The sequence below is a fragment of the Aphelocoma coerulescens genome, chromosome 12 (genome assembly GCF_041296385.1).
Source record: "Aphelocoma coerulescens isolate FSJ_1873_10779 chromosome 12, UR_Acoe_1.0, whole genome shotgun sequence".
Lineage (NCBI taxonomy): Eukaryota > Metazoa > Chordata > Aves > Passeriformes > Corvidae > Aphelocoma > Aphelocoma coerulescens.
The window spans coordinates 5,455,272-5,478,921 of record NC_091026.1 but is presented as its reverse complement, the minus strand read 5'-3'; the positions used below and the strand labels follow the sequence as shown (position 1 = coordinate 5,478,921).

Here is a 23,650-nt window from a genome sequence, read left to right as displayed (position 1 = left end):
AATAGCAAAGTAAGGTGTATGACTCTACAAAGAAAATGCAATAACGCAAAATACACAGCTATCCTAACTGAGGAAATTAATTGAGCAGAAAGGCAATTTATAAAAGAAGTTAAAAGGCACTAAAAAAATGTCTGCTGGAAAAAAAACAGACTGTGAAGAGACAGAAAACAGTTCCATAAACTTTATTCTGTGTCTGTGCAGAGATCACTGAAGTAGAATTTAGTCAGAAAATGAAGTTACAATCATTTTCTCAGCTATCTCTCATATTAAACACACCTGTAACATGACCAAAAAATGTTCAGAGCTGAGGAGAGAGTATTTGGTTTCTAATAAGTTCATGCTTCCTATCATGTTATAATCAAGGCATTGTCAGCAATAACACAGGGCAGAATCCAGAAAACAGAATTGGATTTTCCATTCCCGTAACCTTCAGGAAAAACAGCTGATAGTCTCAGAGAGTCACAAGCCATGTATTTTTGCTACATTATTGCTTATTACCATCATTAAGTACATAAAGTCTGTTCAGGGGGAAAAAAAAAAAAAACTATGGAAAGGACAAGGGTGTCAGTACCATAAAGTACAAGCAAGCAGTTTGCTTCAGGGCAGGAAAGGGAGGGAGAGTGCATGAGAATGGTAAAGCTTGTTCCATTGGAAATGTAAACACAGCCCAAAATGAAGGGTGGTTAATTCTGGTCCATAGTGATCCTTTAAAAGGGTAGGCTATGGTTTTTAAAGTACCAGTATCAATTTGCATATGCTTATTGTCTAAATCAGAAGCTAAACTCTCCTGAAGCACTGGAGACCTAAGACAATACCCCAACATGGCTGAAAAAGCTCCAAATGTTTGAGAACTGTTCTTCTGCTAGGCAGGTGTTCAACTGTACTGAAGTTTGTTGCCTTTTTTTCAAAGAAGCACTTTGAACACACCACTCACGATATTCTCTTTGCTCCTTTTCAAAGCAAACTTTGTTTCCCCAGGCAGTTGGTCTTTCAGGCTTTGTAGTCTTTAATTGCATTTTAAGCAGATATTTGCTCTGTGATGCTCTCTGTGGTGAAACAGAACACACATCATGAGATGTTCCCACTATATATAAAGAAATGCTGTGCTAATATAACCCACTGATTAGTGCCTCCACAAACAGCAAGAAGCTGTTCTCTAATGCTAAGGGAAAAGACAGGAAGAGAACAACTGTATAACTGTATACGAGATGTTGCAGAAAGACATTAAGCCTCTTCACAGCACTCTTGAAATAGAAAATTCAGTCACAAAGAAGACAAGACATGGGTTTTAGATACTCTGAAAACAAAAGGTATTTTTGCTTGTGCATTTAGAGCTATTTGCTATTCCTACCTCCCTATCAGCTTCTCATCAAAGACTGCCTACACAAATGCTTGGTAACAATAGGATCACAGCGATATGAGTATTCATCATTCCAGCTCAACAGGAAACCAAAGTATGATATTAAGCAGTACCTGCAGCCTGAGTTCTGCACTCAGAGTGTCTGGCTCAACACTGTAACAGCTTCAGACCAGGTACTCCTAGTTCACACCTTTGGAGAAGTACAACTCAATCCATGGTTCAAACTGGAACCTTTGCTAATAACTCGTATTTTATGGATCTGCATCGTCAGGCCAGCAGGGACAGGTCACCTGGGAGGCACAGCCAGTAGAAAATATCTGTGTATGAAAAATACCATAGTGAAATAAACTGTGGCATACAGGAATTGAGTTAATCTGAAATCCCAAAACAACTTCATTTTCTATAGAAGGATCTTGGAAAGATAAGTCTGCAGAGAATAAGGAGTTAAGCCTTCATTATTATTTCTGAAGTGGCCTTGGAAAGGGACCTCCAGAACAGGGGTTAATCTGGCCTCCGTCAATTAGCTCTCACTCTGTCATAATGAACCACCTTCCACAAGAGAAACTGTCCCTGCCTGACAGTATAATACAGCTACAACACACCCAGTGACACAAGAAATGAAATGGTATTCATTACAAGCAGCTGAACTTTTCTCAGAATCTGCTCTGATGGGTGACTTAATCCCCTTAAATATTTCTCCAATAATGAAGAAGCAACAATTTGATTCTCCAGCAGCTCTGGAGATAGTTTTCCGGTGACTGAATGAAAATACAGTGAGAGTCTTCTGTGAAAAATGGAAACTGAAACAATACCATGAACCCTCAGTAAAGTTTCATGACACGTTAGCAGCAAAGTCAGTTTGAGCTGAGTCATCTGTTGTGTCCACATGTGGCAAGGAACTAACACCAGAACAACTCCAGCTGTGCTGTAAAGCAGATCAGTAAAAAGATCAAGTGTTTGTTTTGCTTTTTGGTTTTGTTTGGGTTGGTTTTTTTAAAGAAACACACAGTTTTTGTGGTGGTTTCAACAACCTGGGATAGATCAGCCCTACACAAACAACAACGCAGGAATGGCTGCTGAACTGAGGAGAGGGCAAGCAAGTGAACTGTCAGGACAGGTCTGCCAACCAAACCACTGGCTCATGAAATTACTCTTCTCAGCAAAAACTGGTATTATTACATGAAAGGCATAAACTAGATAATAATATTGTTCAAAATGATGGATATTAAATGCTGTCTCGCTCAACATCTCTTCTGTTGTAACAGAGAGGGTAAGTCTTTCCTTTCAGTTTATAGAGAAGACTGGGAACTGGAATGGATTTTGGAGGTATGATGTCCTAGGTCATGCACAAGAGGGAAAGTAAGAGGGTTTTTACTGTTTCTAACAGGTAAAACCCCTTTCTAACTGAGATTTTTTGATCTTGGCTGCACATCATTTGCAATGTGTAGAAATCTAATTTAAGGGGATAAGAAGTATAAGCACAGCACAAAAAAGACCTCATTTTATAACAAATCTCACAACCTTTGCTGCCCAAGTCCACAGCCTCATCTGTTTAGAAACTACAGAACTTGCTACATCACGTCTGATTTTGTGAAAGTCAATATTCTCAGCAGAAATTGGGATAAAAAGCACCAGCTCATCCCCGTACTCTCACTAGACCTCTGAAAATGACAGACTCCACTTTACTCACCAACAAACCACCCCTGTGAATTTGGTATTATGAAAAGTTACCAACACTCCAATAATTTCTTAATTCCTAGCTTTAAAATGCCCAAACTAACCATTTCACTAATTGTGTGGTCTGAGGGCCAAAAGACATAATGCTTCCCCTTGGTTTTGCTTTTACCTCCATGTCTCCAGCTAATAGTGTTGTTGAATGTGGTTAGTAACAATGGCACTTTATCTCAGAAAACTATAATTTAAAAGCACCGTTGTGTTTTTCGTGTTCTTCTAGGGATGGATTTCTGTGGAGAGCAGAACTGAAAACTGCTTTCATTTTGTTACTCAAACATTAGGGCCAAAGGAGAGCTTATGACAGTCCAGAAAAGACATTAATTTCTCTGAAAGTTTGGGTTTGGTTCTATGTTTGCATGTGTGTCCCTCAGGTGGGGCTAATTTCTATCCTTTCTTACTGTACATACCTGTATTAGTAATTTTCAGTCTTGCCCTGCTCATATTTTGATAGCAAGCAGCTGCATTATCACAAAAATATCTCTCCAGAGAGATACAGGGGAGAGAAGAGGTCACCATGAATCCAAAAGAAAATGAAGGCACAGAAATATCTCTTCTTGGAATCCTCAAGTACAGGCCTTCAGCAGAGATGATGGGGAAGTCTTCCTTTCACCTATTAAGAACATGAAGAGTATCAAATGTTTTGTTTCAGCTACTTTGGAACAAAAGGAAAGGTAAGAGCAAGAGAGAAATACTCTCACCCAGATTTAAGCTGTCAGAATGGAAATGAAGAGAAGAAATCAAATATAATACTCTGTGATAACATCATATGACACTCAAGCTTTAACCAACTCCCTTCAGAGATACTGTTAGGCAGAGTAAAGGCTCCCTTGTCTTCCTCTTTTCCATTTACACATCCCAAGATTTGCTGTGAAAGGAAACACCAATATTTTCCTCCAAATCTTTAGGGAGAAACAGCTTCATGTTTTTGCAGCTGCACTTGCCAGAACACTGTTCCCACCAGTCCCTTGGCTCTTTCCTCAAATGTCCCATAGTTCAGATTCCTTCAAGGGTAACTGTCAAATCCTCATATTAGTCCCAAGGACACAGAGACATAATCCCTGGCTTAAAAGACTTCAAATTATTTTCCCATTTTGCAGTTGGTACAGCTCCTTCTATGTAACACTGCCAAAAAAACCCAACACAGCACAGTGACCAAGCCAAAAAATTTGATTTTTTTTCCTGCTTTTTTGTTGTTGTTGTTGTTTTGTTGGGTTTTTTTTAAATTTATTTCAGGAGCCAGAAGCTGTCAAAGGCATACACAGTCTGTTCAAAGCAGCAGTTGGGACACACGCCTTGAATTTAGAAGTTGCCCACCTGGATCTGTGTTGGGGGTTTTTAGAAGTTCCTTCACAAAGCCCAGAGCATCAGAACAAGGCTCAGCAGCAGAGAACACTTTGCTTTGTTCTCCTTGGCAATGTTAGCATGTTTATCCTGTCAGTGCTCACAGAACAGCCTGGCAGTGTTCACCCCAGAAGACTGAACCTCATTAAAGACAGCAGTAAGACAAAACAGCCCCCTAGGCCAGGTATCTCACAGGTATCTTTTGCTTGACTCTGCCCACACAAGCAATCAAACCTAGTAAAAGGTTAAGAAAAGGAATAAAATGAGTAAAAATTAAGGGTGGGAGTAGGAATATTACAAGATGATAGCAAGTAAGACACATCTCTACTTCAGTTCTTTCCCCTTGTAGCTACTCCAAAAATTAAAGGATTGAGAAAAAATACCTGCTACCCCTGCACATGAAGTTAACTAGGGTTAATCTCTAATGCCTGCCTAACACACTTACACCTGTGCAGACACACTGACATCTAAAAAAGACTTGTTTACTGTGCTGACCTGCACTGTACATAGTTTTGTGAAAAATAATTCATATTTTTCAGCAATTAGGACTACACACTACAATGCTATGCAAAGAACAATAATGTTCTTCATCACAGGTCTGTTCTGTCGGAAATTAAAAACAGTTGGAAGCACTCAGCCTCCAGATTGTGCTGAAGTCTTTTAGAAACACTCACTGGCTAACACCTGCCTTAGAAGTAACAGTTTAAAAATCAAAGAAGCCTCGGTTGCCTCTACAGCATTGACCTGCACGTGGATGTGGTTCAGTAGCACAGTGCACAGGATGTGCTGGCAACCACAAAGCAGGTGCCAGACAGGAATATTGCTCCTGAGGCAGAGAACTTCCCTCTGTTCCTTTCACAGGTACTGCAACCAAAATAGTGCCCTCAGTATTTATAGCCCCATAAAGCACTCCAAAGGGTTTAGTCATCAGTGTGTGACGATGGACACACCCCTCAAGGGCTAAAAATGAAAATCTGTTCAGGACTCCTGACCCGGATCTGGTGAATGATGCACCTACTCTCCATCAGCAGGGATGTTTTATTAGCTTCAGGTTTCCCTGCAGTTATTTACCCAGTGACATCTGAGCCCTCCTTAACGACATGCCTCGAGCAAAGCTAATGATTATGTGATTAATCTGCATAACCCTTGACTTGAAACAACTCTTGTCAACTCTTGACAAGAGCAGTTCACAAAACTGCCTTCCCAGCCCCTCCAACACACAGCAAGTCATGCAAAATAAATTCTTAAGAGGCAGCAGGGCAAGGTCATTTGAGCCCTTCGCATCACTTAATTCCAAGTGTATGTATATTCATCCACCCAACATAGCAGAAAATGCCTTTGCTTTCTTCCAAAGGAAAATGAAACAAGCAAGTGATATTTGCTTTAAATAAATGGCAGCAGGTGACATACCTGGAAAAACATAACAAAATTAAACTTCAAATGGTAATGGAAGATTGAGTTTTATATGGAATCATTTACCAAACCATGTTTTAGCAGAATCAAAAGGCTTAAAAAAATAAAATCACCACAAACCAAAAATCCCACCTGGTGGAATCCCTCAACCCATTTTTAAGCTTTTCCATAAAACTCATGTGGGACTTCTCAGATTGTTACCAGCACAGACTGCATTAATCTGAACTCTTCACTGTTCTTTGAAAGGGCACACCAAGATAAGATTTCCAAGAAATCACAGCTGGTGTGTTCACAAATGAACAGCCAAAGCACATATGAAAAGAAAGATTCCTTTTAATCCCCTCCATGGTATCTATTTCCTTCTTTGTTAATGAAAAACACTGAATGTAGTTCTCAGCTTTTATAAAAATGTATACACCATGCCTAAAACTGATGGTATCAGAAACTCCACTGCTTAGCTGCAATTAACTGTGATTTCCACTGCCCAAAATCATCTTGAGGATAAGTGCTCCACATCCTGTTTTGGTTGCCTTGTCTGCTTCTGTTTCTGTGCCCATGGATAAAAAACACTGAAGAGCAACATGGAAAAAACAAGAAAAATCCAAAACAAGTTACAACTAAGAAAACAGAGTCATCACCTATTTCCCTAGAATATTCACATTTTTCTTTTGCTTCTCAGGCAAACTAGAAAGCATGCATGTCTAGAAAACAATTAAAGTAGAACTAAAGAAAGCAGCATGTAATTTGCAGCAGTTGTATTAACAAAAAAAAGCTTATTTCTAAGCACCTCTCTTTACCCAACCACTGCTTCCACACAGTGGTACTGCAGAACAGCTTTAAACCAGGACAGTAGAATGGAAAAGTACATAATATAACTAAGGATTGCCCCAAAACCTCTCGACTACTTTCCTAGACACTGATTTCTTCAAGAGTATCTTTGCAGAAGCCCCCAAGATAAAGAGGTCTGTGTTTAACTTCTCTTGTACAAGATGTAGGATAGGGTGATAAAACACCAGAAAGGCACATAATTGGTATACTAAATACATTTTCTGGCAACTCATCTCAAACGGAAAGAGAAACAGAGTAAGAATATAAATGGGCAAAGTCCATTCCCTTCTGGAGATTAGTTCTGATTTTATTTCTAAAGGGTCAAACTGCTTAACCATGTGAACTTGTATTTTTACTGCTGACAGATGAAGCTGACATCACTTACAAAGAAGGCTTGACAATCCACTTTCAGGTATTTATTTTCATAAACTATTTAGCCAGAAGGCTGTTGCACTGAATTTGCAACTGTGCAGAAAGATCCAGACAATATTTAAGTTTGAATCCCTTTCTAGCCTGCACGGAACCTAAATGCATTTTATAAAAATTGATTAGTTTTTAACCAAATATCTTCTTGCTACTTAATTCTGATACACACATTTAAATTTTAGTTGCCATCCAAGAAAACGGAATTTTTATTCAGCAATGAACTCTCTTTGAACTCATAATGTCCAGAAAGGTTTTCAGGCCATTGCTCCACTCAGAACAGTGTCAAAAGGGAACAGACTTAAAGAATCTTTTCCCACAAGGTGTGTCCCTTCCCGGGCTGTCATCTGACAGACACATGAAAAACACCCAGTGACCACAGAATAGAATAGCTTAAGGGACAAAGGTGACAGCTGTACAAACATATTTTCAATGCCAGGTTTATGTAGGGCACTGAAATGCTTGGTTCTTAGCCTTCTGAAGCCATCATATATAAAGTCTCCCCAACTGTTTCCAAGAAAAATCAAAGGCTTAGAGCTCCAAAATGAGACTTCACAGAAAAGTCAAACATCTTGGAAAATGAACAAGTCAGATTTTGCCTGTGGCAAATTTTACAGAAACCTCTTGAACGCTGCCTGAAAGGCTGGTTTGGTTTTGCTTTGAGTTTCTACCTCTTGGCTCTTGCTTGAGAACGCTTGGGCAGATCTCAGTTTTAGCCTTCAAATTACAAAGTGTCCGTGGTGTGTTTGACACGGCTCCAGGACAGCGATGTCACACAGGCTGCCCTGAGCTGCACAACGGCCTGGCTTTATCCCCTGCCAGGACACGGCCTGCCACTCCTCTCCTACAGGGATTCAGAGCAGAGAGAAGAGAGGAAAAATGTAACCTAGAGGGGTGAAGCTTTGTCTGGGGCACAAGGGAAAATAAATTCATTACAAAAACCAGAAGGAATTAATTTAGTGCACAAAAGGGGACTCCCTTTGGTACCTGGCACCTCCAATAATAAAGAAATAGCTGATGAGTTAGAACCAGTTGAGGCCAAAAAAGACGCTGATTTCCTTGTTCATCAGTGATGGGTGTTAACATTTGGCCTACAGCAAGATTGATTTGGAAGCCAGCTGCTTAAAAGGATCTACAAGGAAAAGGAGAGATTTTCCACCCATCTGAATAGAAATCAACATCATCCTCCTTCACTTATTTCCCTTAAAGAGCTCCAGGTTGTCTGTGAACTCAGCTAAAGGAGTCAACAGAACTGGAGCAAAAAACTCCTGGTGCCTTCCACTGAAACCAGTCCAGGACAATTCATGGATATTCAGTCAGTTTTACTGAGGCTGATGCAAACGACAAGAGCAGCACAGCACAGGACCACAACTCTATGGCTCTACTACTGGGTTTTCCTGATACTGTTTTAAGCAGTGCAATTCATTTAATAAGGAAAAACACATTGATTTGAACAGAAAACAAGGTACACAGCTGAGCTGGTCAGGCATTCTTTGATGAAATACTAAATAAGACTTTTAACCTGATGTGGGAAAAAACTTGGCTGAAGGAATAAACAAAATGTAAATACCAACTTACCTGATACTAACAGGTGTTTTCCTGTAGTTGTCACATTGCTTGCATTGCTCCTGAGTCACAGTATGAAAATCCCTTACCAGAAGAATCAGGTCAATAGGAGTATCCACATGAAACCAGGAACATTAAAAAGAGGAAAAAAAAATATTTACACCTGAGTCAGCATTAACCAGACTGAATCACTGTCAGACAAATAAGGAAGTTAGAAAACTCTCTCTGATGGGTACTTTGTTTGGGAATTTCCTCTTCCATATAACTTGAGATATTTTAAATCAGTTTTTGTTGCAGAAACTGATTAAAGGGACAATGAGGGGAAATCAAATGCTCCTCAAAATTAAGTATTATATTAATAGCGTTAGATGACAGTGTTCTTTAAATCCAGTCTCCTGACTGTTGACACCTATAGTGATAAATTACTTCCGCAATTTTTTGATACATAACAATGCATTTATGAACATACATGGCTAGCATAGTTTGCCCAGCATGCACATTATAATATTATTTGGGTTTTTCACATTAATGCACACTCAAGTCTTTGCAAATTACAAAAAACTTACTCTGCTGATAAAGAAAACTTAAATGCAGATAATGTATATGTAACTGCTCAGGGTATATTGACTTGCACATTAAAAGGTTTTCAATGCACTTTGAGGAAGACATGGGGGTCTATTTCATTCCTGGTGTAGAGGACAGTATGTGGCCCTGCTAACAGAGAAAACAGTGTTTTAGGAGTATTGAAGCTGGAGACAGAAGGATTCACGCCAGTGAAACCACAAGAGAGGAGAATCAGGGCAGTAACCCTGCTCAGTTATCTGTGAGGAATGCTGGTATATAACTTGCATTATATTTTATCCCGTTTACTGTGAAAGCATTAGAGGACTCTAATCCCAATTGCCATAAATGTGTCTTTAGTTGATGCTCACGTTTATCCTCTACATATTAGACTAAAATACATGTTTTTCTCTTCACTCAGTGGTTCATCCCTTTGGCTCAGCACTTGACCTCTTTACAGCTTAAAGAGGTCTTCAAGTAAGAGGAGGGATTTTTCACTCATATGAATAGAAACCAACATCATCCTCCATTACTTATTTTACCTTAAAGAGCTCCAGGTTGTCTGTGAACTCGACTACAGGAATCAACACAACTGGAGCAAAAACTCCTGCTGCCTTCCACTGAAACCAGTCCAGAACAATTCATGGGTATTCAGTCAGTTTTTTAGTGGCTGTTAAAAGTGGTTTTCAAAAGCGGTTGCTCTGTTGATGAAATCAAAGGATGGAACTGTCCTAACATCACTAAAACTCCTCTATCACCTTCAGCATCTTAAATCTACATTTTGGTCTCTGGTCCACTGGACTGTACAGAGCTCTAGTTCTACACATTAGAAAACCCCCATTTGGTCATGACATTTTGCTCCTAAGTTTTTATGGCAATAATTAAAAGTAATTTTCAATGCCACTGAGTTCATTTCATTAAAATTAAGTATTTCTAATCAAATACATTAATCCCTCTTGAACAAGTGTGTCTGTGCACAGGAGCAGAAGAAAATACAAAGCTTTCACGGTAATTTAGGCAGATGGAATACAGAAAATATAGTTACTAATTTTAATCTGACTGAAGTTCACAGAGCATTTCTGTCAACCCTCAACACTGAAGGGAAAGAATAAATAATTTCCCTACTGACTTCTGCTTCAATAGGATATAGAAACCAGATGAAAATATTGCTTTTTATAATCACTGGGCTAATCAAACACTTCTGGCAGACTCTGTAGCAAGTGAAGGACTATAAAAGAATATTTTAGTCTTCTTTGAAAAGTGTATGAGTGAGAAGAAATGAGATTTTTAGTGACTCACTAGATACTTGTGTAACATTAAGTGAATTTTGTCTAGGCAACACTTAGGAAAAAGAATGCTTTTGTTTTTACAAACCTTTATCTTTTAAACAGAAGTATGAGAAATATCCATCATTCACACTCAATTTATTCTTGAAGAATCCTAGAGCTGCACTTCCAGTACTAAGGAGTCTAAAGTGAGCAAATGGACAGATCACAGGTAATGAAAAGAAAAAAGGAACCTCTGAGTTCCATCTGAAAGCCTTTCCATGTAAAAGACCCAATGATTTGCATTAGTGATGTCCAAGCCTGTGATGTTACTGCAGAATATTCTGAGCTTTAAAATTTTTCTCTCTGAAAGAAATTACTTCCTTTCCTGGAAGAGGCATTTCAAATACCCAGCCAGCAAAGTCCATTATGCAAGGGCCATAAAAGTACTCTCAGATCATTCTGGCTTGAGCTGCATTTTCTCTGCCCTGGTCTATAGATTTATCCCAAATCTCTCTCTACACCCTTATGAAGATACTGATGCAGACTTAACTTCTCACTTGCCTCCCTCACCCATTATGATCAGTCATCTGTTCTCTTACCAAAGGGCATCCTTCCCTTTTTATTTGTGTGAGCCTCTTCTAAAGAGATTTTCATCTGAAATTCCAGAAGCTTTAATATTAACATGCCCACTCCATGCCATTCATTACCTTCGTTACTCAGCCAAACATTCTACTTTCCTGCCCCCTTACAGTTGTCACATCTTTTCAAGTCACAAGATTTCAATTTACACGGGATTGGGTGAAAAGGGCTCCTTTCAGTCACAACTATGGAAAAACATAAACAGTGGCAGATTTTTTCCTCCCAAAAACTCAGGTGTCAAATTCAAATGATCACATGAGAATGTCACACGAAGTTTCTAGCTAACACATCTGCAGGATAAAAGTTGACCCAAACACACTCCATAGATTCAGAAAATAAAGAAGTCCCTGCTTTTCATACTTTTTAAAGATAATTTTGTTCTAGTATTGCTTTCCAATAATTTGAACAGTAAAATTATCATCTGTGATGTTGTGCTTGTTTCAGGCAGAACTTTCAGTCATTTGGCAATAGCCAAGTACCACAGGGAAGAATCACATCACAAAAATATGACCTGCCACACATGTGTAAAGGCTCACTAAGTTTGAATGTAACATCATTAAACATCCTGATTTTTTTTTTCCCCTTTGCTATTTCAAATGTATTTCTTTTGCTTACATTAAAGCACAAATAGAAAATTAAAGGGTCCACATGAGTGGTTAGGAAACTAAATGTACTCTGCAAAGAACATAATAGGATTAGGAAAACAGTAGCATTTCTTGTTAAATAGGGAGCAAGGAGACTGTTTATGAGGTTTGGGGGTTACTTGATCTATACAGGAAAGCGTCTTAGAGAGCAGCAGCTGATCACAAGTGGAAGGTGTGGGGCACAAGGGCACATAAAACATGCCCTGAGCACAAGAAGGAGCAATTCATTCCTTTCATCTCTTCTGTGCCCTACTAAAAGAGGAGATTAATATTTCAACAACTATTGCAAATTGACTAAAGGAAAATATTTTATCCCATTCTGCAAAACTTTACTCAGTAACTAAGGAAAAAAGCCAGTAACAGTCACCAAAAGTTTGGTAAAGAACACAGGACAAGGCAAAGAAGCACAATAATATGAATGAAAGAGGATTTTTACATTTAAATGAGATTCAGCCTCATGAATCCTTAACATTTCCATCTCACAAGGACAAGTTATCTCAAGACATCTATCTAACTGCTTTGATGTTCTTTAAAGGGGACATAAATACAATTCCTTCTATTACATTGCTGCTGTAACAAGCTTGGTGTGGTTTCGTTTTTTGTTGTTTGGGGTTTGGTTTTTTGTTGTTGGGGGATTTTTAACCCCTGTAGTTACATTTTCAACAACTACAAAAAGCAGCTTTCCATTCACAGAAAACAGCAGAATTTTAAGCCTAAATCAGTCCGTGAGACAAAGATAAGCATCTTCTGCATCATGATGGAAATCATTCTGATTTTGCAATTGACGATTAGTAAAGCTACAAGCCAAGTGATGAAACCTGACACCCCGGACAAGCACCAGCTCCTGACAGAGTAGACAAACTTCAGCAGCCACGGAACTGAACCTTGCACTGTGTTTTCATTTGCCATCCAACTTCCTTGTGGATAAAAGCACTACATGGATTGTAATACATGCCTGAGCACCACTGGTTTAGATCATTTTCTACAAAGCCTCTCATTTTATATGTTTCACTTATAATGCAAATAAACAACAAAAGAAGGTCACTAACACATGACCTTTTGTCTAAAGACGGTGTTTGCCCTTGCCAAGAACTGCATTCCTTCAAATGCCCTGGGGACTCTCTGCATGAATGATTTTGCATCTGAAGTTCCTTACCTGTACTTCACCTATGTCTGAGCTAACAAAACACCAAAGCTCCGTAAGTTACTCTCGATTTCAACACTCGGAAGTGAAGTTTGCAGCTGTGCTGGGCTGTGACAGAGCACACTGCTGCTCTTTATCCTGGTTTTCCCCCGTGTAGAAGGGTTTTGTTCCTCACTGAGGAATGGTAACCCTGAAAGCTAAGCCTGAGCACTTACTTTCAGCTCTTCACCTGAGGGCTCTGCAATGCTGTCAAAAATGGGTTTTAAACACTGCCATAGTAGCAGCATCCCTTCCTTAGAGGTGTGCTTTTCAAACCCTCTCCTGTATCATGTAGCTGCTGGATTTCAAACCTGGAAACCCTGATATTTCAGGACCCCGCCTAACACTGACTAAATTTTAGCAGAACTCCTTTTGGGACAACAAGTGGTCCAGGACACAGTTTGAAATAACCAAAGTTATAAGTGACAGATCTTTTATTAGTAATAAGCTGATGACAAGATGGCAGAGACCAGAACACCCTCTCCATTCTTGCCCTGTACAACATTTAACAGACTTCACTAATAAAAGCAGATTATAACAATTAAATATATGTAATCCTTTTCATGAAAATATAATCAGAAAATGTTACATTATTTTATGCTATTTATGCAGAGATCCCCCATATGTAGCAAGCTATTCTGAAACGCAAGTTTATTGGAAACCAGACACAGCACATCCTGCAAGCCTGGACTCTTTGGATGAACACTCCCCAACAGCAGCAGCCCCAAACTGGAGCAATTTCAGCCATCACAGGCCCAGATGTGGTTTCTTTATCTTTTCGGTTCATTCTGCTTGCCCTACAGCTGAACTTAACCTATTAATATATAACAGTAAGGAAAGATTTCCTCTGGAGACAGCAATGCACTTAAAACAATAGGTAGCTGGTATTATTTTCATCTTACAGCAAAAGCAACATAACAGCTCTCCTGGTCTCCAAACACCTCATCCTCTAGAGCACATTCCATTTTACTGGGATCACAGGAGACAATTTCTCCCAAATCAGGCACAACATTGGTGCAAACCAGCACCTTCCTCATCTGCATCATTAAATAAAACATGAATCAGAATCTCAAAGAACAACAGGCTGCTTCTCTCAAGTATGTTGTGAAGTACCAAAAATTTCTACAGAACGCGGCAGAAACATGATGTGAAGACATAAGAAACCAGCACAAGCACACCAGTTAAACTGCTGCTTTGGTCAAGTTAATTAACAGTCTTAACGATCCTACCAAAGTCAGAAAGGTGAGAAACATACAGACCTACTGGTTTTAGACTCTGGGGAAAATATTCTTTTACAGAAAGGTTTGGGGCTTGATGTGGGTGTATTAGCCACAACCAGTCCCCAGGGATAACAGTACAAACAATTCCTCTCATCATTTGAGCTGCACCATTATTCTCACACTGACGTGACACTCTCCCTACAATCCCACCCCCCCTCACTAAAAATTGCTTAGATAAAAACTCCCACCATCCCCACCAAACAGGACCACTTCCTCATTACTGTGCTAATGGCACACTGAGCTGGAGAATCAAGAAAAGATGAGCACAACCTTTTCAATCTATTCCATGTGACAACTAAGAAAATCCTCTCTACCAGCCTATGCCAGGAAGATGACAATTAAACTATCCTCACAGCAGCCACACACATCAATCAGAATTGTCGAGCAAAACAAAGTGGTGCCCAGTTCAGAGCTGCACTGGCCTCGGGTAGGCAGCCCTCCTGCTTCTCTGGATCACAGAGAAACTTTCAGCACCTTGCAGAGTGAAACTTGAAACTGAGGAAATGATGGACAGTTTTAAACACCCACACCTGAAAGTCACGACCATCATTCGTGCTCATTCGCACGTACCTGGCAATAAGGCAGATTTTCAATAGAAATCTCTGTAAGATTGGGGTGCCTCTGTGCTGTGGGAGAAGTTCTTAAAAATAACACTTTGAATGCTCTCTGCGAAGTAGATTAATCAGTCTACATCAGCTTCTCTTCACAATAACACTATACTGTAGATGTCACCTAAGTCTATTAGCTGTATTAACATTTACATCACATATTTCAATATCACTGATTCCTCTAGTTTCTCAGAAAAAGCTACCTGCTTCTGAAATTTGAGCCAAGACTTACAGCCCATGTGATATTTCCAAGGTCTGAACAACAGCTTTGTACTCACAAGAAACGTAAAATGATCTGGAACGACTCTTCATCACTCACAAGACAAGTTAAGACGCAAAATTGTAATTGCACGTTGTCAAGTGAAAAAAAAAAGCTTTATCCTAGAGTTTCTTTAGGGGATTTTTTGCTGTGAGTTTGGGTTTGGGTTTTTTTTTTTGAGTTTTTAAATGTTTTTATTTTCCTGAACTATCTTCAATGATGTATTTTTAGAACTGTCTTTTAATGAAGCCATAAAGAAGAAAGAAGAGCACATTTCCTGGCAACAAATCACTACCTGGCAGGACTCAACTTACTGAGGTTTTTTCAATTGCTTGAACCAAAACGCACATGACTCATTTTATCAAAACTAGAATTACTATTATTAAAAAGGGGATTAACGTGACAATTATCCCTGATGCCCAAGTAAGTGTCCCTCAGTCTGCAGAGATGTTTAAAAGCTGAAAGAGCTATCAGTCAGATTGTCCTGAGTAGAACAACACTGCACTAAAATTCCATTACAGTCTTGTTCACTTGTTCAAAGTGGCCGAAACCAAATGTTATTCATTAAAACCAACCCTGCCCCTTTAATATGCCAATAACTTGGAACATTTCCAGAATTTCTGCCTATCTATGATTGTAAAACAAACAGGAAAAAAAAAAAGGAATTCTGAAAATCTCCAACACATCACCAGTTATTTGGTGCAATAAACGTGACTTCATCTCAAGAAGGATATGCAGCACTTCTTGCTCTGTGCAGACTCCATGCTCTAAATTAAAACACACCCAGGCTCAGTATTGTGGACAAATATGAATGTTTAAATGTGAACCAAAAGTTCAACATATAGAGACCACAAGGTATACCAGAACTCCCAAGAGCTACAGGCAGTGGCTTAGGCATATACTTAGTCCCATGTTTTACAATAACCTGCCAAATTTTTAATGTCTTGGCATTTGATGTGTACTGCCAGGCTTTTGAATTAATGTGAATTCAAGGAGGTGGAATATATAGTTCCAGGGGAATTCCATTATAACTTATCATAAATGAATCTTACCACCTACTATACCATCAAGTTCCTGTTGTGCCTACGGATTAGTTCTCAAGTATTCAACTTGTTTCCTATTAAAGCATCTGAACTCTGAAATTGTACATTTTCTAAAACTTGAAAGGCACTCACAAGGAACTCACTTGATAAAAATCAGTCATATTCTTGCATTTTTAGCTCATGGTGACTGTACTCATGTCCTTCTGTTTTTATTAGGATAGTTTGTCAGTTAGTAATTATTTGTACATCTCTCCTGATTAAATAAAGGACTAATAATACAAATCACAATTTTATGAAAAATAATTTGATTTAAATATCACAGTATTAAAAAATATGAAAAACAGCTTGTATAAAGAATATATTTATAGTCAAATAATATTCCCTAGAGCACACACAATTTCTTCTCTGAATATCTTGACATTTCATCTTCAGTTTTGGCACAGAGGAAAAAAAAAAAAAACCAGAAACAAACCCAAAATCAAAACACCACTGACAATCTGCATATGTTGATTCAAATTAAACTCACCCAGGCCTTGCTAGAGAGCACTGAGGATGGATTCCTTCATCCAGTTCAAAACGGTTCTCCCATTTTGGCACAAGCACAGACCTTTACTAACTGACTTACAGATTAACATGACAATGAAAATAATAAAAGCTTTTCTCAGCAGCCTTCATTTCTCCTGAAAGCTCGTAGGGTGAGGTTAAAGTAATGCAATGTGAAAAGGAGCCACACAAGTCCCTGGCTGTCCTGGCCACCGTTCTGGCAATATTCATCAGAGGCACTGTCTAGCAAGAATTCAGGAGTTAAATATTTTGACTTTGACAGGAACATCTGTTTAAGCCATCTGCACATTTCCCTTGTGACCATTTGTCCACCAGAAGCTGGGCTAAAGCTAAAGGTATTTTGTATATCAAGAAATACCTGTCAAAGAAGGAGAAAAGAAGAACAGAATAAAGGGAAAGGACAAGGAAAAAAGGGAAGAGGAACACAGAAGCATCCAAACAATAACAGAAGAAGGAATATCCAACAGAAGGATATTTCCAAAAAGACTAAACCAGCAGGAAAAGTCTCAGAGAAGAAAATGAGAAAGTAAAGAAGAGGTGAATCCAAGCTGGAGCATTTGGACCCATGTGCAAACACAACCAGTTGAAAGCACATGACTCCCTGGGAGCAGAGCCCGGGGCTTGAGTCTCCATTTGTTTATTTTTTCCTGGAAACAAAATAGGTTTCAGTTCAGATTGGGATGACATTGAAGCTTTTTGCTGTGTTACTATAATTCCATCATTCACTGCAAGATCCCAAGCCCATCTAACAAGTTTTCAGTTTCAAAAGGTGAATTCTTGTTACACCCAATACTAGAATCAGGACTCAAGGAATAAAATCTTTTCAATATGAGATACAAGGTGGATGTGATTATTTCCTGATTTTTTTTTTTTTTTTTAAATTTGAGACTTAAAAGTTTTTGAATGGGACGAGCACGTCAAAATCCTTTCTTTCTCCTATCTCCACCCACCTGGAGTCAGAACTCAGTTCATGAGAAACACAAGCTGGATCCTGAAAACATTCACTACTTAGGACAAGTTTGGTGTTTACAGCTGGGTGGATAAAATGCAGCAGTCAGCCCTTTGAGCAGCTCAGAGACCCACACAGGAGTGCATTTCACTTCAAAGAAAGCATTGCAGAGTATGTGAGTACCTGCATGGCTCTACTTTAGCACTCAAAAACACCAGACTTAAAACTCAAGTGTATTTGCAGGTGCTCAAAAAGTAATGGGACAAATGCAATTTAACCCTTTCAGCTGCACATGTGACTGAAACCCAGTTCATTGTAGATCAGGCTCTTTCCTACTTGTCCGAACCATCATAACAGTTCCAGCTGCCAAAAAGAACAACTTTTGCTGCCTTCCTTTTGTGTTCTCTGTTTATCCCATGTCTCTCAAGCACAGAAACCCATTATTAAGTCAATGTTGTTCAGTAAAAAGGCAGAAAATGGGCCATGTTTGTTTGGGGTTTGGATGTGTTGGTTTGGGTTTTTTTTCCCTGGGATAGCTTGCTGATATTTCAAGAGTTAAATCAAAGCGTGAAGCATTCCAGCAAGCATCAAAGCTGGCACAAGGTACTCAGTGAGAACACGTAGGCAGGAAGACAGGAACAAGGAGATGGGGGATGATATGACTCCTGGTTTCAGCAGCTGTGAGCTGCTAAGTCTGTCCCCCCGCACTAAGAACCATGCAGATAGTGGGCAGATATTTAGCAGTTTTTCCTTTTGCTTCACAGCCAAGTTATTAAGTCAGACTAAGATGCTAAAGTACTCACAACAGAAAACAGCACCCACACAAGATAAGGATCGCCTCACCTTCACCTCCGAGTTCTGCCACAAAGGAGGTGTGCACACAGAAAAAGCTCTGCTCAGACTTTCTGTCTGGTCTCAAATATGTATAATATCTGTTTCATTCAGCTTATTTGTTATCAAACTATTCAAGTCAATGTTGTAGTTAGAGGAATAAAATAGAGGGGATTTTTTCCACATGAGACTTAAGGAGATATTCTAAGCATTTGGTTTAAGCAACAAACTTTTCTGAACCTATACTTTCTCCTAAAAGCTTGAGCAGGAAAAAAACCTATTTAACTGGACCAGGAAGGACTTCCTCTCCTCTACTCTGGGCCTACCTGAAAACAAAGTCTAGATAACCATAAGGAAACTATTACCTATTCTCTCACCTCTTCCTTCTCCAAATGATTTATATCACTGGCATCCCCTGCCTAACCAGCTCATAAAAGCTTCCTCACAGTTCTAAACTTTCATGTAGAACACACTTTCCTATAGACAAAAGTGAAGAAATTGCCTCCAAACACAGTCTTAAAAATTTTGCTGAGTAAAAGTAGTTGGAAACATGGCAAACGTGCCCCTCTAAAAGTTTTGTTCTTATCTTCAAGCAAATCAAAACCACTGGAAGAATGTGACCAATAAAAACAGCACCTATTTGTCCTTCTCAATAACATTTACTGTACTGACAGGATGAGAAGGCAGCTAGTTAATATTTGAACACCTGAATTTTTCCTCCATTTACCCTTCTGTCACAAAAAAAAACACAGGCACCTTTTAATCACGAGAATGACATGCAGTGAATCATATTTAATATCATCCTGATGAGAAGAAAAATTCTGTGGTATTCTAGGAGACACTAAGCCTACCAAAAGTTCCTATACATTCAGGTATGTTGTAGCTCATCCAGGCTTGAATGATCATATATATTCAGGTATGCTACAGAACAAAAAAATGTGTAGATCATTAACTATTCAATTATATATATAATGATATGTAAATTATGGGAGATTTAATTATACATAAAATAATTTGCTTACAAAAATAAAAGGGATCACACACCAACTGACTTAAACTATGTGTACTTAAAAGTGTTTCTATGTGGAATTACCTTCAAAGACACATAGGGTCAGCTCAACACTAACCAGAAATCTGGCTTTGACCCCATAAACAGTTTCCAAGTGTAGCAGAGCAAGGCCACACACTAGAGCTCAACAGACACAAGACACCATGCTGGCATCAAGACCCAGCAACTCTACAGCCTCTTTTGAACAGAACTTTAACACCCCCAAAATGAACCTTTTTTTACAAGAAACATAACAGATTGCTGAGTAAAATCAATGTCCCAGCTGCATAGAGGTAAAAATAGCTGAATTTACTCAAGAAACGTATCTGGAATATTGGCTCTAGTACCTCTAACAACATAACCTGTCTTCAGACACATTTGCAAAGTAGCTCTGCTACAGATGGACTTTCCAACTCTGTTGATAGCAGCTTCAATTTATGTTTATACAGCTAAATCCTCTGGGAAAGAATCAATTTTTAGCCTGTTACTAAAAACTAGAGTAAATAGTGTCTTTGTTATTTTACCAGATCTTGACAGAAACATCAAATCCTTCCTTCACTCTGCTACCAATAGCAGTAAAAGTGCACAAGAAATGAGAGTTTGGCTCATCCATTATTTGGCAAGCTCAAGACAGAGCTATTTCCCCAAAACACTCTCTCTAACCCACATGCAGGGTGGGGAGGAGAGACATGTTGACATCTCTCTCTGAAGTCTCCTGACTCAACATCTGTGCCATGACTCCAAACATCAACTACACCAAACTCTCCCCATGTGGTTCACCAAAACTGCGATATGCCTGGGGCAGGTGACTTCAGTCCTCCACCCTGCTCCTGAGCAAACACACACAGTCTGCAGTTTCATTATTGATGTTTGCTTTCATTTTAAAGGTTTACTAGCATTGATTTTGCATACTATCTTCTTTCACAGATACTGTGTTTGGCTTTTGATAGCAGCAATGGCTGTAGCAATAAAACCAAACCCTACTAAATTATTATCATAACATAATAATGGTCTAAATAGTATGTGCCCAGTACAGGCAAGAAGATTAGGATGGACAGCTTGAAAGAGATAAAACCAGCATTATTAATCATTACTAGAACAAGGGAAAATACCCAAGCCTACAGCCCAAGCAAAAAAGAATACTTGAGAATTGAATGTTAGTGGCACAAGCTGCCAAAAGTTGTTCATTTGCAGTGGTCAAACTGTGCTTTAAAATGATACAACTGACCAATGAAATTAGGATTCAAGTATTCCCATATCCTCACACCAGGTCACAATAGGACATATTTTTCTTTCAGCAAAGAAAGCTTTGTTCCAGTCACAAGAGTGGGACTAACCCACGTTACTGTCTGACACTTTGATAGTACAGCTGATGCATTTTAAGAAGACAAAAAAACAACTCCATGCACCAATACCATGGCAGTTTGCATTTTTGAATAACCATTTACACTAATAAAAGGAAAAATTTTAGTTAATACCTTCTGATTGTCTGACAATAATCTAAAAATAACACTAGCCCTTTGTCCCCGGGGTGGGGTAAGTAGAGCACATTCTACAGCTCTGGTTGCTGTGCCTGGCATATCCTGCTCCTTCACTGAGGGGAGAGCAGGACAGAGCTGCCTCTCCCTGCTGAGATGGGGAGAAATCATGGCAGGGGCAGAGAGTGGAGAACAGCCACACTCACCTGCTCTCCCCCCACGGCCACACCTTGTGCCAGGTGAGTGACAGAGCAGAAGCCTGACCAACCCTTAACCTCCTGTTCTCATTCCCTAAAGGAACACAGCAACTGTAGTCCCTGGAAATACCCACACGTGAGATAAGGTTAAAACCAAAATAAAGCCTGCATACATTATCCTAATATCTTACCATCTCATCAGACAACAGAATCTGACAGAATTTCCTCAGTGTTTGAGCTCTTGATAGCTAACACCTTTGAGACATCACTCTTAAAGCAGGAGCCACCTGCATTGCCTCAGGTGATTCTTTGTTCCTCTCAGGTGAGCAGCAAAAGCATAAGGTACTACAAGCTGATGTCATGTGACGGTCTAAATTCATTGACTTGATGGTCTCCAGCTTGTTCTTGTTGATTGATGAGACAACTTACAGCTGCAAATCAAAAGGGATTTGGGGAAAAAAGCCTAAAATCCCTCCTGCCTGAGTGAGCACACCACAGTGTGAATTGTATTTCTCTATGCTGCCTCCGCTCTGTGCACAAACAGAATCTTACTCTCATGAACCTTAAATTAACACCAACAATCAAATTTTTTCGAAAGAGCTGAAAAACCAACCAAGAAATCAGAAAACATTGCTTGTGTTCTTTCACAGCACGGTTTTCTCCAGTACTCACAGGAATATAAAACCAACTCTGAATAGGACTGTGGTAAGCAAGAAAATTGCACCAATACATACACTTCCTTGTTCTCCCATCTATATTAACTGCAAAGAAAGGCTGCTGTAAGGGGAAGTAGAACACTTACATTGCTCAGAATCAACACTGGCAGCTTGCATGTTGAAACCAAATGTAAGGGGGTGCAGGCAGTAAACACCATACAAACCTTTTTTAAAATTTAAATTCTCCTTAAAAACTAACTACAGTATCAAATGTTCAAATGCAGGGATCAGTCTCCTACCCTCAACAATGGAAGGCAGCATGGGGCTATTTGTAATCCTTCAGAGGTTTTGGGTTCCTTTTAAATGTAGCCCAGATTTTCAATCTTTTAGGAACTTCAACATGACATGTGCATGTATCTTCTATGGAAACATGAAAAATAGGTTTTATTTAAGAAAGACAAAAAAAGCCTATGATTTTAATGCAACTACTTACTCAGGGAAGTAGGGCTTTTAAAAGCACCAAAGTAGTGCTTTAAAGTAGGGCTTTAAAAGCACCAAACAGCACAATAATTGACAATGCTCCAAACAGGCATCTCAGCAAAACTGTCACAAAACTATTTACTTGTCTGGTTTACAAAGTAATCATATATAAATAAGTTCCTTCAAATGAGCAGAACTGCAGAGTGGTTGGGACATAAGCATATCTCATTTTAATCTCAAATTCTTAAGACTCTTATCTGATAACAAAAAGGGCTCTGCAATAACTTAGTTACACAAACATGTAGATACTCACATGATTGCATCTGACACCAAGATCTTCCCTGGCACAGCCAACTAACTTCTACATTTCATCCTCCAGGAAAAGGAAAATAAACCCATCATTCCACTTAAATTCTGCTAGGCACAGAACATTACCAATCTCCAAGTTCTACAACACAGTAAATGAAGCACAGAGATGATAACTTCTCCTAGGTGTCGTGCCTACCCACCGTCTCTCACCTGCAGATAGTGCTCCTGACTCAATTACAGCTCTGCACAGGGCACGTGCAATATCCACAGAAGCAAAGCCTGACAAAATAGGAAAAAAAAACAACTCAGCTCCAAGTTAGAAAAAATGGAAGGCAGACCAATACAAAGAAGAAACCCTTCCTTAATCAATACAAAAACCTACAAATAAAAGCAGTAGAAATTAATGTATGTCATTATAGAAAGACTCTCTGAAGTTACAAGACTTCAGGAAAGGCAGGCCAATTCCTGTTTCATTTGGACATCAGTCCAAATGTTCATGGCAGCCAGACCTTCACATGACCAAATTCAGTATCTGTGCCATTGCGAATCCATAAAGAGCTCATGTCCTTCCCAAGGAAAAGCACAAAAACCTGGAGGAAAAGCCTGACAGAGAACACAGGCATTTCACCCCAACCTTAAGGAAAAGCTGAAGACAATGAACAATGCTTAAAACACTTCAGAAAGTGAATCTACACAACAGACCACACACCCGTGTAGAAGGTAATGGGTGGAAACTCCCATCACCACCAGACTCTTCACACCTCCCACTACTACCAGAAAAGAGGAAATGAGAGCAGGCATTTGGTGGTTAGGCTTGGGACTGAGAGACCAATGAAGTCCTGCTACAAAGTGGGGCTGTGAAAAAATGGCAGCAACAGCCATGACTGTTCTGTTCTGAAATTACATTTCTGCAAAAGTCATCATCTCTGCATAAATCAAGTATCTGCCATCGGAACTAAAATCACATTTGTTTGCTGAAGGTAACAGG

General features: G+C 39.2%; 1 long non-coding RNA gene across 2 annotated transcripts; it reads right to left on the bottom strand.

Moving 5' to 3' along the window:
- LOC138117471 (uncharacterized) lies at positions 1–23,160 on the bottom strand. Of its 2 annotated transcripts, none has more exons than XR_011154655.1 (5): positions 22,873–23,160; positions 8,678–8,749; positions 3,502–3,704; positions 1,474–1,677; positions 1–1,046 (listed from the first exon to the last, which is right to left on the bottom strand). It is a non-coding gene; the product is annotated as an uncharacterized lncRNA (long non-coding RNA). The 2 variants fall into 2 exon arrangements; XR_011154654.1 differs by lacking the exon at positions 22,873–23,160 and adding an exon at positions 21,409–21,495 and having other exon boundaries at positions 2–1,046.
- Between the last annotated feature and the right edge of the window lie 490 nt (positions 23,161–23,650).